Source organism: Antechinus flavipes, chromosome 4 (assembly GCF_016432865.1).
Source record: "Antechinus flavipes isolate AdamAnt ecotype Samford, QLD, Australia chromosome 4, AdamAnt_v2, whole genome shotgun sequence".
Classification (NCBI taxonomy): Eukaryota; Metazoa; Chordata; class Mammalia; order Dasyuromorphia; family Dasyuridae; genus Antechinus; species Antechinus flavipes.
Genome location: NC_067401.1, coordinates 71,757,174 through 71,771,103, shown reverse-complemented (window position 1 = coordinate 71,771,103; position 13,930 = coordinate 71,757,174). Strand labels below are relative to the sequence as shown.

The following is a 13,930-nucleotide window of genomic DNA, read 5'->3' as shown; positions in this document are numbered from 1 at the left end:
TATCCATATTTTAATATATGTGTATATATATATATATACACATACACAATTCATTCCTGAGTTGGAATATAAAATCATTGTATATTAGAATCTGGAAACAAAGGGTTGATGGAAGTCTCTCAGGATGATGGGAAGTTGAGAGGCAACATGGAGTAGTAAATAGAGTAGTGGACTTGAAGTTAGAAAGTTAAGGAAGGGTTTGGGACCATCCTCAGGTATAGATTAGCTTAGTATGATCCTGAAAAGTCACTTGCCTTTAATAGGCCTATAATTCTTCATCTATAAAATGGGAATGTTAAAAGCACCTAGTCCTATGAGGATTAAATGAAATAATGGATGTAAAATACTTTCTAAGTCTTTAAGTACCATGTAAACATCAGATATTATTATTATTAGTCTTTAGTCTTTAGTAAATCCATGAATTGTAGAGTAATCAGGTTCCTAGTCAATTCTTTGGTGTGATCCATTTCGTATGTGACCATAGAAACATCATCCTAGAGCTTACCTGATGCTTGAAAGCTGTTTGCTTTGCTCTGGTACTAAAGAAAGGGGAAAGAAATGAGCTGTGCTCCAAGAATAGCTTCTCTAATGATATCTGGTCCCAGATATTAAGATCACTTGAAGGTAAGAGGAAGGGATATTAGGGGCTATGTAGTATAGCCCCTTCATTTCACATATGAGAGAATTGTGTCTTATGGAGATTAAATTATTTGCTTAAGGTCCTATAGGAAGGAAAAAAAGAAGAGAATAAGTATTTATTAAGTACCTACTGTGTGTCAGGCACTATGCTAAATGCTTTATAAATATTATCTCATTTGATATGATATAGTAGGTGCATTATTATGTCCATTTACAGTAGAAGAAAAAATCAGGGTAGTAAATATCTGAGGCTGGATTTGGACTAGAGATCAGATCTCTACATTGTCCTATGTAGTTGATACTAGTAGAATCAGAGTAGCAAAATTTGAACCTAGACTCATGAATTCTCAAGTTAGTGCTTTATCCATGGTACCATAATGCTGCCATCATAAGCAACCATCACTCCCCTAATCCAGTGGTATATCTCTTACTTCCCATCAGTGCCTCCTCCCACTTCAGCCTTTTCTCTTTTGCACTCCACCAGATTATGTTCTATATTTTTCAGAATGACATAGATATACCGAAGGCTGAAATGTTCTAACCTCACTTGAGAGTCCAGGGTCTGCTATGATCCAGTTCATAGTACGCTGATACTATCATTTTTACCCTTTCTTAGCCCCTTAACAACTCAATTTCCAGTTTAAAAGGGTGCAGTTTATAAACCGGCAAATACAGCAAGCGACTAATTAGCCAAATTAATGAGGGCTTGTTTACTTGAAGTCCGCAGTGCCCTTGGAACTAGGGATGTTTCCTTATTACAATCTGCAAGTGGTTTCCTCCAATTAATTTTTAACATACGGCTGTTGCCTATTCTCAGTAATATGTAATATCCTAATACTTCAAAGAGCTTTGCAAACATTAACTCATTAATCCTCACAGGGAAGCACAAAGAGGCTGAAACAAAAGGTGCTCATGGTGCTTTTTGTCAACAGGGCTTTGATGGACTGATCTCTTGGTGAGCTTTACAAACTCCAGCCTATTGATCCTGCAAGAGATTAAGAAAGATCAAGTATTAATGTCCATTGCCATGGGGAAAAGGAAGAAAAACAAAGAATAAATACATTAAAGGGTATGTTGTAGATTTTAGGAGGACAATGAGAGAGAGAGAGAGAGAGAGAGAAGAGAGAGAGAGAGAAAGGGAGAGAGAAAGAAAGAAAGAAAGAAAGAAAGAAAGAAAGAAAGAAAGAAAGAAAGAAAGAAAGAAGAAAGAAAGAAAAAAGAAAGAAAGAAGAAAGAAAGAAAGGAAGGAAGGAAGAAAGAAAGAAAGGAAGGAAGGAAGGAAGGAAGGAAGGAAGAAAGAAAGAAAGGTGGGAGGGTGTTATGAGTTCAAATGTTGGAGTTCTTGTTCTTCTCAAAGCACAGCTGGTTTAGAGGCTTAGAGCCCTTCGGATGTCTCCAAATCCAAAGGTTCTGTCCTTCAGCCTCTGCCTCTGCTTTCTTCAGCCTCCAACCAACACAGAGATGGAATGTCTCTCTTGTCTCCTTTTGGGGAGCCCAGCCACCAACTACAGTGGTGTGAGATGAAGATGAATCTGGTTGTCCACTGAACTCTCCACTCGTAGCTTTATCCTCTGAAAACCCTTCGTCTGCCACCAGAGTCGCTCCTCTCGAGTCCAGCTGAACTCTCTTCTGCGACCAGCCAGCCAAGAGGAAAATAAAATGTATTCTGGAATGGCTGTCTCGCCTTATATGTGAATCTTCTGAGAGAATGGGATTATGGGTTTTCTCCCATAGTGCTCTCTGGACCAAAGAGCTTTAAGGGAGGTGTGAACTCCCTTGAAGTTAGAAAGTTTACTTTGTGAAGCTGGCATACTTGTGAACTCCAATGAGTAAAGGTGTGAACACAAGCCTTGTATTAATTAGTTCTACTTAGTACCTTGTTTCAGGTTCTGGCCAAAATCTTCTTGTAAGATTAGATCAACTCTAATTAGTTAGTAGTTAGTAAGGATTCCAACAGGAGGGAGAATAGATTGGATAGAGAAACAGGATAACAAGGTCTTTGCCAAAGAATGTAGAAATTTAGAGGCTACCAATTGTAATGGTCTGAGGCTTGAGTTGATGCACTGAGGTCCCAAGCACGTGAGGCTAAATAGTAATTGGACCCATACTCTATTAATATATATACTTGGAGAAAGAATGGCCCCCACCCACTCTTTGTGCAAGTCCTGATGTGTTGTATAGGAAATGACGATTTTGGTGGGTGGAGGCAGGGGAGTGGAAAAGGAAGTGGAAAGGGAAGCAGAAAGAGAGACTGCTGGTTGGTTTCTTGACACAGCTGCTCACATTGCTATTGCGACCCCCCCCCCTTCACTTTTGATCCCCCTTTCACCTGCAATCCCCTTTCACGTCTGCTGGCTGGCTTCCTGTCACAGCTGCCCATATTGCTATCACAATTCCCCTTTACCTCAAAAAGAATAAAGATTGAAGATTTTTCTCTTAACCTGAATTCCTGACTCCGGCTGATTTTAAATACGCGGTCATCACAACCAATGATACCATCCAGAGCTACATACATGTCACTTCTGTGGAAGATATACCCTCAAGCTCCAAACCTACTTCTTCAAAAGAACCAATTCTTTATCAGGATAGAAATCTCACATATAGCATTCAAGTGTATGGTTATTTCTCACTCTGGTCACACTTTTGTCCTCTTTGTCCCAGAAACAATTTTTTCCTGATTATGGCTAAATTTTAAATCCTCTGATTCTTCATCTATGGAGGGAGAAAGATTTTGGAGGCAACATAAAGTCTAAACTATTCATGTGCATCACAAAGTGAGGAGTAGAGGAAAACTTTTTATTCTGAGTCCTCCTGAAATTATCACTATCATACTTTAAAAAAAAAAAAAGTTTATTTTTTATTCTTGCCTGGGCTATTTTAATAGTCTCCAAAAAAGAGAAAATTTACATGATAACTTTGTTCTATATTTAAAAAAACTAGCAAGTTGTATACAGTGTATTTGAGGATTCACAATGCAATCATCTTTTTGTTGTATTATGGAAATAGTTGTTTTTTTCAATAAATAAAAAAATAAAAACTGCTCTCTTTCTATTCTCTTTTCTCTCTAAAGTTTTTTCCCCCCACTGTCTTCAGAATAAAATGTAAATTCCTTAGTTTGGTATGTAATGCCCTTCATAATCAATCTCCTGGTTGCTTTTCTAGTTTTATTTCACAAGAAAAAGTTATATAGAGATTGGAAGGATAAACATTTTGACAGGAGTGGGCTTACAGTCCCTCAGGAAAGGGAAATGACTTTTCTAGCATCTCCACACCAATGGGATAGTGTGAAAATCTAGAATTAGTGTTTCTAAAAAAGCAAATTTGAATATTAGATTTGTAGTGAGTTTGAAAACTCTAAAATGATTCTTATTTCCTGAGTTTATCTCCATTGCATTTGGAGATCTCCAGGAAATCATTAAGTTTCTTCTGTTTATAGATTGAGAGGATCATTGGATTTAAAGCTGAAGGGAATCTTAAGAATCATTTAGTCCAAATGTTTTTTATTTAAAAAAATGTTTAGCATTTATTTTCCCAATTACATATTAAAGCAATTTTCAACATTTGTTTTTAAAATTAATTTCCAATTTCTCTCCCAGCAATTTGATAGAGGTTATACACATATAGTCATGCAAAATATATTTCAATATTTGTCATATTGTAAAAAAAAAATGACCAAAATAAAAAAAAACCCTAAGAAAAATAAAATAAAAACAAAAACAAAACTATACTTCCATCTATATATATTTAGACACAATCAATTCTTTCTCTGGGTATGTATAACTTTTTTTTTTTTATCATAAGTCCTTCAGAGTAGTTGTGGATCATTTCATTGCTGAAAATAGCAAATCAGAGTTAATCACTACCTTTTTTTAAAATTGTGGGACATAGACCATTTTGGCAGTATGATGAAACTTATGAACTCTTTCTCAGAACAATGGTTTTAAATGTATAAAACACATAGAATTTCAAAGGAAACCCATTATATTCATGTGTGATTACTAAAATATGAAAAATGTTCACAAAATTTTAGATTCTTGACCCAATCCCCGTTGTTCTGTTGACAAAGAAATTACTTCCCAGAGGGGAAATAACTTGCCCATGAATAGATGAGGCAGTCTATGAATTCCTGTCCACTCATTAGAAAATCAGGAAATCTTTCCACCACAACGGTGAACTGCTAAGTGGGAAGCCAGGTTACTAAACTTGCCAGGTGGCCTATATAGATGGGATGGTATTCCAATGGTTTTTGCTGTAACCAGGTTAGTATACTTCCTACATGTAGTATGTCTAAATGTTCTTTTAGAATTTTTCCTTGAGAATAGTTTAACAAATTGTGGTATATAAGCATAACAGAATTTTGTTCCACTGGAAGAAAAACAATAAATATAAAGCACAGAGAAAGGCATGGGAAGACTTGTATGAACTAATGCAAAGCAAAGTAAGCAAAACTAGCAAAATGAGATCCATGGTGACTACAGCAATGCAAATGGCAAGAACAATCAAGAAAATTGAAACTGTTCACTGTGTAATTATGGCCTAAAGAAGAGCTATGACTCTGTCTCTCCCTTCTTTGCAGAGAAGGAAAACTATGTATGTGAAACACTATGATCTTTCAGACTTGATTGATCTGTTGGTTGTTTTGTCAAACTTTCTTCCTGAATCTTTCTGATTTATTTCTTATGAAGGATAGCTCTCTGAGTGGGGGAGAGGTAAGATTAGGGAGATGGGGAAACAAAATAATAGAATTACAAAAGATGTCAATTAAAAATAAGATCCAATCCTCCCCCTGTTTTTTATCCTATTCTGTAATATTCTTTCACCTAGTAATTATCCAGATTAGATTTCTCCATCAAGGTCCATACCAATTTTTGCAATATTTCTAAACTTTTCCTTGGCTGACTGACCAGATTGTAATGATTCCCCCTCCCCTCCCCCTTAACTACTGGCAGCTTATTGTCTTGACTACTGATCAAGCATTTACTATGTTCTTTGTTTTGACAAATGCATATAACATCTGTACAATTAGATTATAAACTGCTTGAGAGCAGGATTCACCTTTTATGATGTTTTATATATAGCAAGAATTCTTAATCTAGGATCCATGAGCTTTTTTAAAAATTTGTAACTGTTTATCAATATATTTGTTTTTCTTTATAATCCTATGCATTTAATTATATGCATTTCAAAATATTGTTACTTGAGACTTCAATAGATTTTTCCATATTTCTAAAGGGTTCCAAGATACAAAATAGATTAAGAACACCTGATGTATAGCATCTTACAATAATAATTGTTGATTTGTTGAGAAGTACAGGTACATTTTTTTAAAGGGATTCATTAGACTAATGTTCAGGAGATCTAGTGAGATAGGTCTGGCATATTAATGCACACAGAGAATTCCACACTCAATTGATCTAACTACAGGTTGATCTTTTGCAAACCAATTATTCAAAGGATGTCAAAGATTTGTTTGCCTGATTGCTTTACTGCTTTGCCAGATCTTGGTATTGACTTGGACTCTATGAGATGAAGTCTCATTCAAGATACTTTTGGACAACTAGCCCTATCCAGCACATCACAAACTGGTTCAGAGTGGGCTGTGGAAGTTAAGGCACATGAGGTTTTATCCTGAAGCAGACAAAACATGATAAAATCCTTTACAGAGGCATCATCCTAGGGGTCAATAGCATAAGACATCTTTGTATATATTAACCATGAGTGGAGAGAAGAAGGACATAAAGGTTGGAAGAATTCCTGTTAAGTCAGCATTTGTACCAATTAGACTTGGAATATTCTAGGTATTTCTGTTAAAATATATTCCTCTTCCCTGAAGATAAAGAGATAGGAAAGAAAACAAGCATGTAATTAAATATCGCATCCAGGAGCTGTTTTAGGCATTGTGAATGCAAAGACAAATGAAATATTTCTTGCCCTCAGAAACTTAAAAAAAAAAACCCAGGAAAACAAACTTATGAGTAAACACAATATACATATAATATCTATCTATATCTATATCTATCTATCTATCTATCTATCTATCTATCTATCTAGTTACATCAAGTAAAATTTCCTTAGAAACAAGGGAAGGCAACCAACTAGGTCTGGGTGGTTCGGAAGAAAGGCTTCTTAGAGAAGTTAATGCTGGAATTTTGTTTTTAAGAGAGTTTTAGATCACAGTCAACCAATGTAAGTTCCAGCTATGTGCCAGACACTGTGCTAAGTGCTGGAGATACAAAGACAAAAATGAAACAATCCCTATTCTAAAGGAACATATATTTTATTAGAAAAACTTATTATATTAGAAATATATTAACATATATTTATATTATATGTGACACATATGTAAAAATATATAACATGCATATATCCATATAAAACATATACACAATAATACTATATATTTATATATAATAACTTTTTTTTGGAGGGAGTATTAGCAGCTTGGAAATGCAATCAGGTAGGGCCTCATGTCAAAGATGATGTTTGAGTTGAACTTTGAGGGAAACTGGGCATTCCAAGACTTGGAGTATGTGGGTAGAGAATATTTCAAATTGAGTCCAATTAAGGACATGAAGACATGAGAGAGAACAATGTACATGTGAAATAATAAGTAGATTAATTTGACCAGAAGCTCTAAGTATACAAAAAGGAGTAATTTATAGAGTATACATTTAGAGTCAACCAGGTAGTATAGGAAGGTGATAGAGTCAGGTAGCGTCATCTCAGATGTTTACTAGTTGTGGATTGTGAGCTTAACCATTAACCTCCATCTGCCTCAATTTCCTTATCTGTGAAATATAGATAATAATAACACAATCTTTCAAGGTTGTGAAGATCAAAAGATATAATGTTTGTAATGCATTTTACAAGCCTTAAAGAGCTATAGAAATGTGAGCTATTATAACTGGAAAAAGATTATGAAGGGCTTTAAATGTCAAACAGAAAAGTTGATATTTCAGCCTATAGTTCATAGGAGCCATAGGAGTTTTATTCGAGTCAGAGGAGTAGCATGCTTTAGGAATACTTTTTGGCAGCTGAGTAGAGAATGCATCAGAAACAAGAAAGAATGTGGTCAAGGAAGGTCAATCAGAAAGCTACTGAAAATTGAAGAAGGCTCTAATCAAGAGATGAAGTCCAGAAATAGGGTGGGGATTATGTGAATAGGGAATAAAACCAATGAGAGTGATGTTATAGAGAAGAAGACTTTTAAATTGCTTAAGTGACAGTCAGTTAGTCAATTAAGATTTATTAAGTGCCTACTGTGTATTAGGTACTGTGCTAAATGCTGAAGATACAAAAAAAAAAAAAAAGCAAAAAACTGTTCTTTCTCTCAAAGAACTCATAATCTAATGGGAGATAAAATAATCAGATAAATATGTATAAATAAACTACCAATAGGAAAAAATAGGGAAAAGAAAAAGAAAAAGAGGGAAGGCAGTAACTTTTTAGAGGAATTGGGAAAGATTTTTTTATAGAGGATGGAATTTTAGTTGAAGTTTTAAAGGAAGTCAAGGAATCCAGGAGGCAGAGATGGGAGAAGAGAGAAAACATTCCAGCCTGAGAAAATGCTCAGAGGTGATATATGGAGTCTTGTTTGAGGAATAGCCAGGAGGCAAATGTCACTGGGGGAAGATTATAAGATATAAAAGTTTGGAAATGTAAGGTGTTATGAAGGGGTTTAAATACTAAACAGAGGGTAGAGAGAACCATATTCAGTGGAAGTAGAGTGGAGAGGTGGCAAGACATGTTTTACTTGACTAGTGCGGTATGGGTGATGAAATCTATATTTCTAGAAAAATGGTTGTGGCCCTAATAAAATAAAGTTTGGAAGAGGAGAGGATTTGGAGGGAAAGATAATAAGTTCATTTTTATATTAGTTTAAGATGCCTCTCTTTCTTCTTTTTTCTTCTCTTTTTCTTCCTCTTCCTCCTCCTCTTCCTCCTCCTCCTCTTGGTCTATTTAAATGAAAAATGAAAAATATTAACATTATTCAATGAAGCACCAGAACTTTCATATTTCCCATATTAGACTCAGTATCATTATTTACACAGGATTTCATAATGTATTAAATAATAGAACTTAAATATTCAGTGGGTCAACAAATTCAGTACTCTGCAAGATAATGTCAATGAACCTGACATGAGGTAATATCAGGAAACTGACTGCACAATTAAAGTGTGTATACATGCACACACACATATACCAACTATATATACATATGTATATGTATGTATGTGTGTATGTATTTATATATTTGCCAGTTTTTATAGGATTCTACCAGAGTATCAAAAATCAAGAAAGAATTACTGAACTCCCCTACCTGTGAATGAAGTAAAGAAATGCCCCTTAGATTGTAAGCTAAACTCCTTGAAGGTAAGGGCAGAACTACATTTGTCATTGTATCATAGATACATGCACATAGTAGGCACTTAATGTTGACCGAATGGAATCAAATTATTAAGAGAGCAGCAATGTATTATACTTAGAGACATCCACTTAGAAATGTGAATTGGAATATCTGATTCAGTACTTAATATTGGTCTACCAGAGACTGAGGTGGAAGCTAACTGGGAGGGGAAAGATAGCAGTTGTGCAATTTTGTGCTGAAAGAAAGATTGAGATTCTGGTAAGAATGTAAGCTTCTTGAAAGTTGGGATTATTCAGTTAACAAATGGTCCAAGATTATGCCCAAAAAATTATCAAATTGTGCATACCCTTTGATCCAGCAGTGTTTCTATTGGGCTTATATCCCAAAGAAATACTAAAGAAGGGAAAGGGACCTGTATGTGCCAAAATGTTTGTAGCAGCCCTATTTGTAGTGGCTAGAAACTGGAAAATGAATGGATGCCCATCAATTGGAGAATGGCTGGGTAGATTGTGGTATATGAATGTTATGGAATATTATTGTTCTGTAAGAAATGACCAGCAGGATGAATACAGAGAGGACTGGCGAGACTTACATGAACTGATGCTGAGTGAAATGAGCAGAACCAGGAGATCATTATATACTTCGACAACGATATTGTATGAGGACATATTTTGATGGAAGTGGATTTCTTTGACAAAGAGACCTAACTGAGTTTCAATTGATAAATGACGGACAAAAGCAGCTACACCCAAAGAAAGAACACTGGGAAACGAATGTGAACTATCTGCATTTTTGTTTTTCTTCCCGGGTTATTTATACCTTCTGAATCCAATTCTCCCTATGCAACAAGAGAACTGTTCGGTTCTGCAAACATATATTGTATCTAGGATATACTGCAACATATCCAACATATAAAGGACTGCTTGCCATCTAGGGGAGGGGGTGGAGGGAGGGAGGGGAAAAAAATCGGAAAAGAAACGAGTGCAAGGGATAATGTTGTAAAAAAATTACCCTGGCATGGATTCTGTCAATATAAAGTAATCATTTAAAAAATAAAAATAAAAAAAAATAAAAAAAAAGAAATTTTAAGTAAATGCTGGATACTTTTTTTTTAATAAAACATTTTCTGCACACACACACACACACACACACACACACACACACACACAAACAAATGGTCCAAGTAGATGAATAGATATTTTTCAGATGAGATAAAAGCCATCTATAATCATATGAAAAAATTGCTCTAAATCACTCTTTTTAAAAAATTCTTTTTCTTCTTCTTCTTATAGCTTTTTATTTACAAGATATATGCATGGGTAATTTTTCAGCATTGAAAGTTGCAAATCCTTTTGTTCCAACGTTTTCTCTCCTTCCCCCCACCCCTTCTCCTAGATGGCAGGTTGACCAATACATGTTAAATATTTTAAAGTAGAAGTTAAATACAATATATGTATACATGTCTGGACAGTTAATTTACTGTACAAAAGGAGTTGGACTTTGAAATAGTATACAATTAGCCTGTGAAGGAAATCAAAAATGCAAGTGGACAAAAATAGAGGGACTGGGAATTCTACTTAGTGGTTCATAGTCATCTCCCAGAGTTCTTTAGCTGGGTGTAGCTGGTTTAGTTCATTACTGCTCTATTGGAACTGATTTGATTCATCTCATTGTTGAAGAGGGCCACATCCATCATAATTGATCATCATATAGTATTGTTGTTGGTCCTGCTCATTTCACTCAGCATGAGTTCATGTAAGTCTCTCCAGGCCTTTCTGAAATCTTCCTGCTGGTCATTTCTTACCTAACAATAATATTCCATAATATTCATATAACACAATTTATTCAGCCATTCTCCAATTGATGGGCATCCACTCAGTTTCCAGTTTCTGGCCACTACAAAGAGGGCTGCCACAAACATTCTTGCACATGTGGGTCCCCTTCCCTTCTTTAAAATCTTTTTGGGATATAAGCCCAGTAGTGACACTGCTGGATCAAAGAATATGCATAGTCTAAGTCACTCTTGATTAGAAAAATGCAAATTAAAACCACTCTGAGGAACCAGCTCATAACTCTCAGAGTGGCTAAGATGACAGGAAAAGATAACAATAAATATTGGAGGGGATGTGGGAAAATTAGGACAATTGCTGGTGAAGTTGTGAAATGATCCAACCATTCTGGAGAGCAATTTAAAACTGTGCCCAAAGGGTTATAAAACTTTGTGTGCCCTTTGATCCATGTGGACTACTACTAGGTCTGTATTGAAGGAAATCTTAAAGAGGGAAAAGGAACCACATGTGCAAATGTTTGTAGCAGCTTTTTTGGGGAAAGCAAAGAATTGGAAAATGAGTAGATGCCCATCAATTGGGAAATGATCAAACAAGTTTTGGTATATGAAAATAATGGAATATTATTATTCTAAAAAAAGATGAACAAGGTGATTTTAGAAAGGCCTGGAAAGATTTACATGAACCAAGAAACAAGAAAAATCAGGTATATATTGAACATGATAACAGCAAGGATGTGTGATGATCAACTATGAAAGACTTAGTTCTTCTCAGTGGTTCAGTGATCCAAGGCAAACCCAATAGATTTGAAATAGAAAATTCCATCTGCATTCAGAAAAAGAACTAAGGAGACTAATTGTACATCAACACATGCTATGTTTACTTCTTTTTTCTGTCTTTATCTCTCCCTTGTATTTTCCCTTTTGTTCTGATTTATTTCTCCCAACATGCTTCTTTATAAAGCAATATGTATTAAAAATAAATAAATTTTTAAAATGAAAAAAGAAAGTAGATATTGTTTGATCTATGTCTTTGTATCACCTCACATAGTACATGTTACATAGTTGACACTTAATAAATGCTTGTTGTTTCATTGATGGATACAGTAAATATTGGACAATTTCTTTCCTTTCTACAGGGAGAGTGTGATTTCTTTCTGCCATCCTCACATGCTCCTTCATGTTGAATATTGTTGCATTGTTGGTTTTTTCCTTCTTTTCCCAATAAAGGTTGCTTTTGCTATTAGATTTTTTAACATGTTTTTTTTCTAGATATAAATGCTGATAATGATGGGGAGGAGTAGATCATAGCAAAGACAGTGATTAATCTTGGGCCCTAAATTCGTTAAAAGTAATTTCTTTTGTTCTTAAAATTACAAAATCACAGAATTTTAGAGTTGATTAATTGACCAGCAAACATTTATTAATCATTTTCTCTATGGGCCAGGCAGTGAACATGTGATCAAAGAAACCCAAAATGGTTCCTTCCCTCAAGGAGTTTAGATTCTACAAGGGAATAAGAATACATATAAATAAATAGTATAAATGTATATGAATGTACACACACACACACACACACACACTTATTCCTTCTCCATTGTGACCTTCCCCATCACAGTTTTAATATATTTTGGGTTGGTATAAGAAATTAAATGGGGATATTTGGGGAGTTTTGTGAAAGCTTCAGATGACACAGAAAAAGTTTAGAAACTCAGAAATTCATAAAATATATGTACAGAATTGTACAATATCAACATATTTTGTTTTTTTTTTTTTTTTGTTTTGCTTTTGCTGAGACATTTGGGGTTAAGTGACTGCCTAGGGTCAAATAGCTAGGAAGTATGAAGTGTCTGAGACCAGATTTGAACTCAGGTCCTCCTTTTCAGGACTGGTGGTCTATCCACTGCACCACCTAGCTGCCCTCATATTTTGTCTTTTAATACCACAATAATTGAGACTTCTCTGACACAAACGGAGGGCCAAATTTTTTTTATGGATTTTTCAGATCATGAGGGTACTGTATCTTGAACCTTGACAATATGGGAAGAGATAATGGTACTAGTAAATACAAAGAAGGCATATATATAGTGGATATTTAGTCTAGCCTACACTATGCTCATCAAAGACCCTCACTACTGTGATGAAGAAGAACCAGCTCTGGGCATATAAAGCCCAAAATGAAACAAAAATTTAAAGAAAGACAAAAATAACACAACATAAATGATATTATATCAAGGGTGAAATACCTCTAATTATTAGGGAGGTAAGAAGGGTCTCATATAGAAGAATGCATTTCAGCTGAACCTTGAAGGGTTGGAGCCAAAGTTTCTGAGAGGCAGAAGTGAGGGGTAAGAATACTTTGATGTGGGGGAGTGGCTGAGCAAAGGCAACATGGATATATTGCCACATGAACAGAATTAAGTTGGCTAATTTGGATGGACGGTGGAGTTCATGAGTCAGGATAATGAAATTGGTCTGGAAAGATAGATTGGTGTCAGATTGTGAAAGCTTTTAAATGCCACACAGAGGAGTTTGTATCTTATCTTCAAAGACATATAGAGCCACTGAAGTGTTACATAAAACATTTCGGCTTTTTCTTGGCATTTGGGCCTAAAGCTGACTTGCATGTATCCCTCAAAGACCAACTTTTTCTTTCTTAGTATATTAGGGCAACATGTCAAAGACCCGTGAGTTCATGGGTATGTGAACTCCCAGTGATGCATAATGCTACCATCTAGAATGCTACCATCTCGTGGTCTTATAGAGTCTCTGAGATTCAGAGGGTTAAGCTGCTTACCCATGGTCACAGGGCTTGACCCAGGAACTATCCAAAGTGGGATTTAGAACTAACTCTTCCTGCATGTGAGTCCAGCAAGTATTGCCTCTGAGCGATGATCAGGCAGCAGTCCTTGCCTCACAAAGCAGTGAAATTGAAGAAACTCTTTTTAAATCTGCTCTGGTGACTGGGTTGGCATCTAATCTGTTCACTGAGACAAACCACCAGACCCAGATTCCTAGTTTCAGTACACTTTTTCGCTTTTTTTTTTTTAAACAAAGTTGTGTTTTCTTTCATCTGGCATGTTTTTATTATTATTAATACAACTGTGGAAGCCACATATATATCAGGATAAAAGCAT

The 13,930-nt window shown here is 35.4% G+C and overlaps 1 long non-coding RNA gene across 2 annotated transcripts in view; it reads right to left on the bottom strand.

Moving 5' to 3' along the window:
* Positions 1 to 1,546: 1,546 nt before the first annotated feature.
* The window catches only part of LOC127559478 (uncharacterized), a 95,354-nt gene continuing 82,970 nt past the window's right edge, over positions 1,547 to 13,930 (bottom strand). For both annotated transcript variants that reach the window (XR_007953141.1, XR_007953143.1), the window contains one exon: positions 1,547 to 1,624. This is a non-coding gene — a long non-coding RNA (uncharacterized LOC127559478). The remainder of the gene's footprint in view (positions 1,625 to 13,930) is intronic.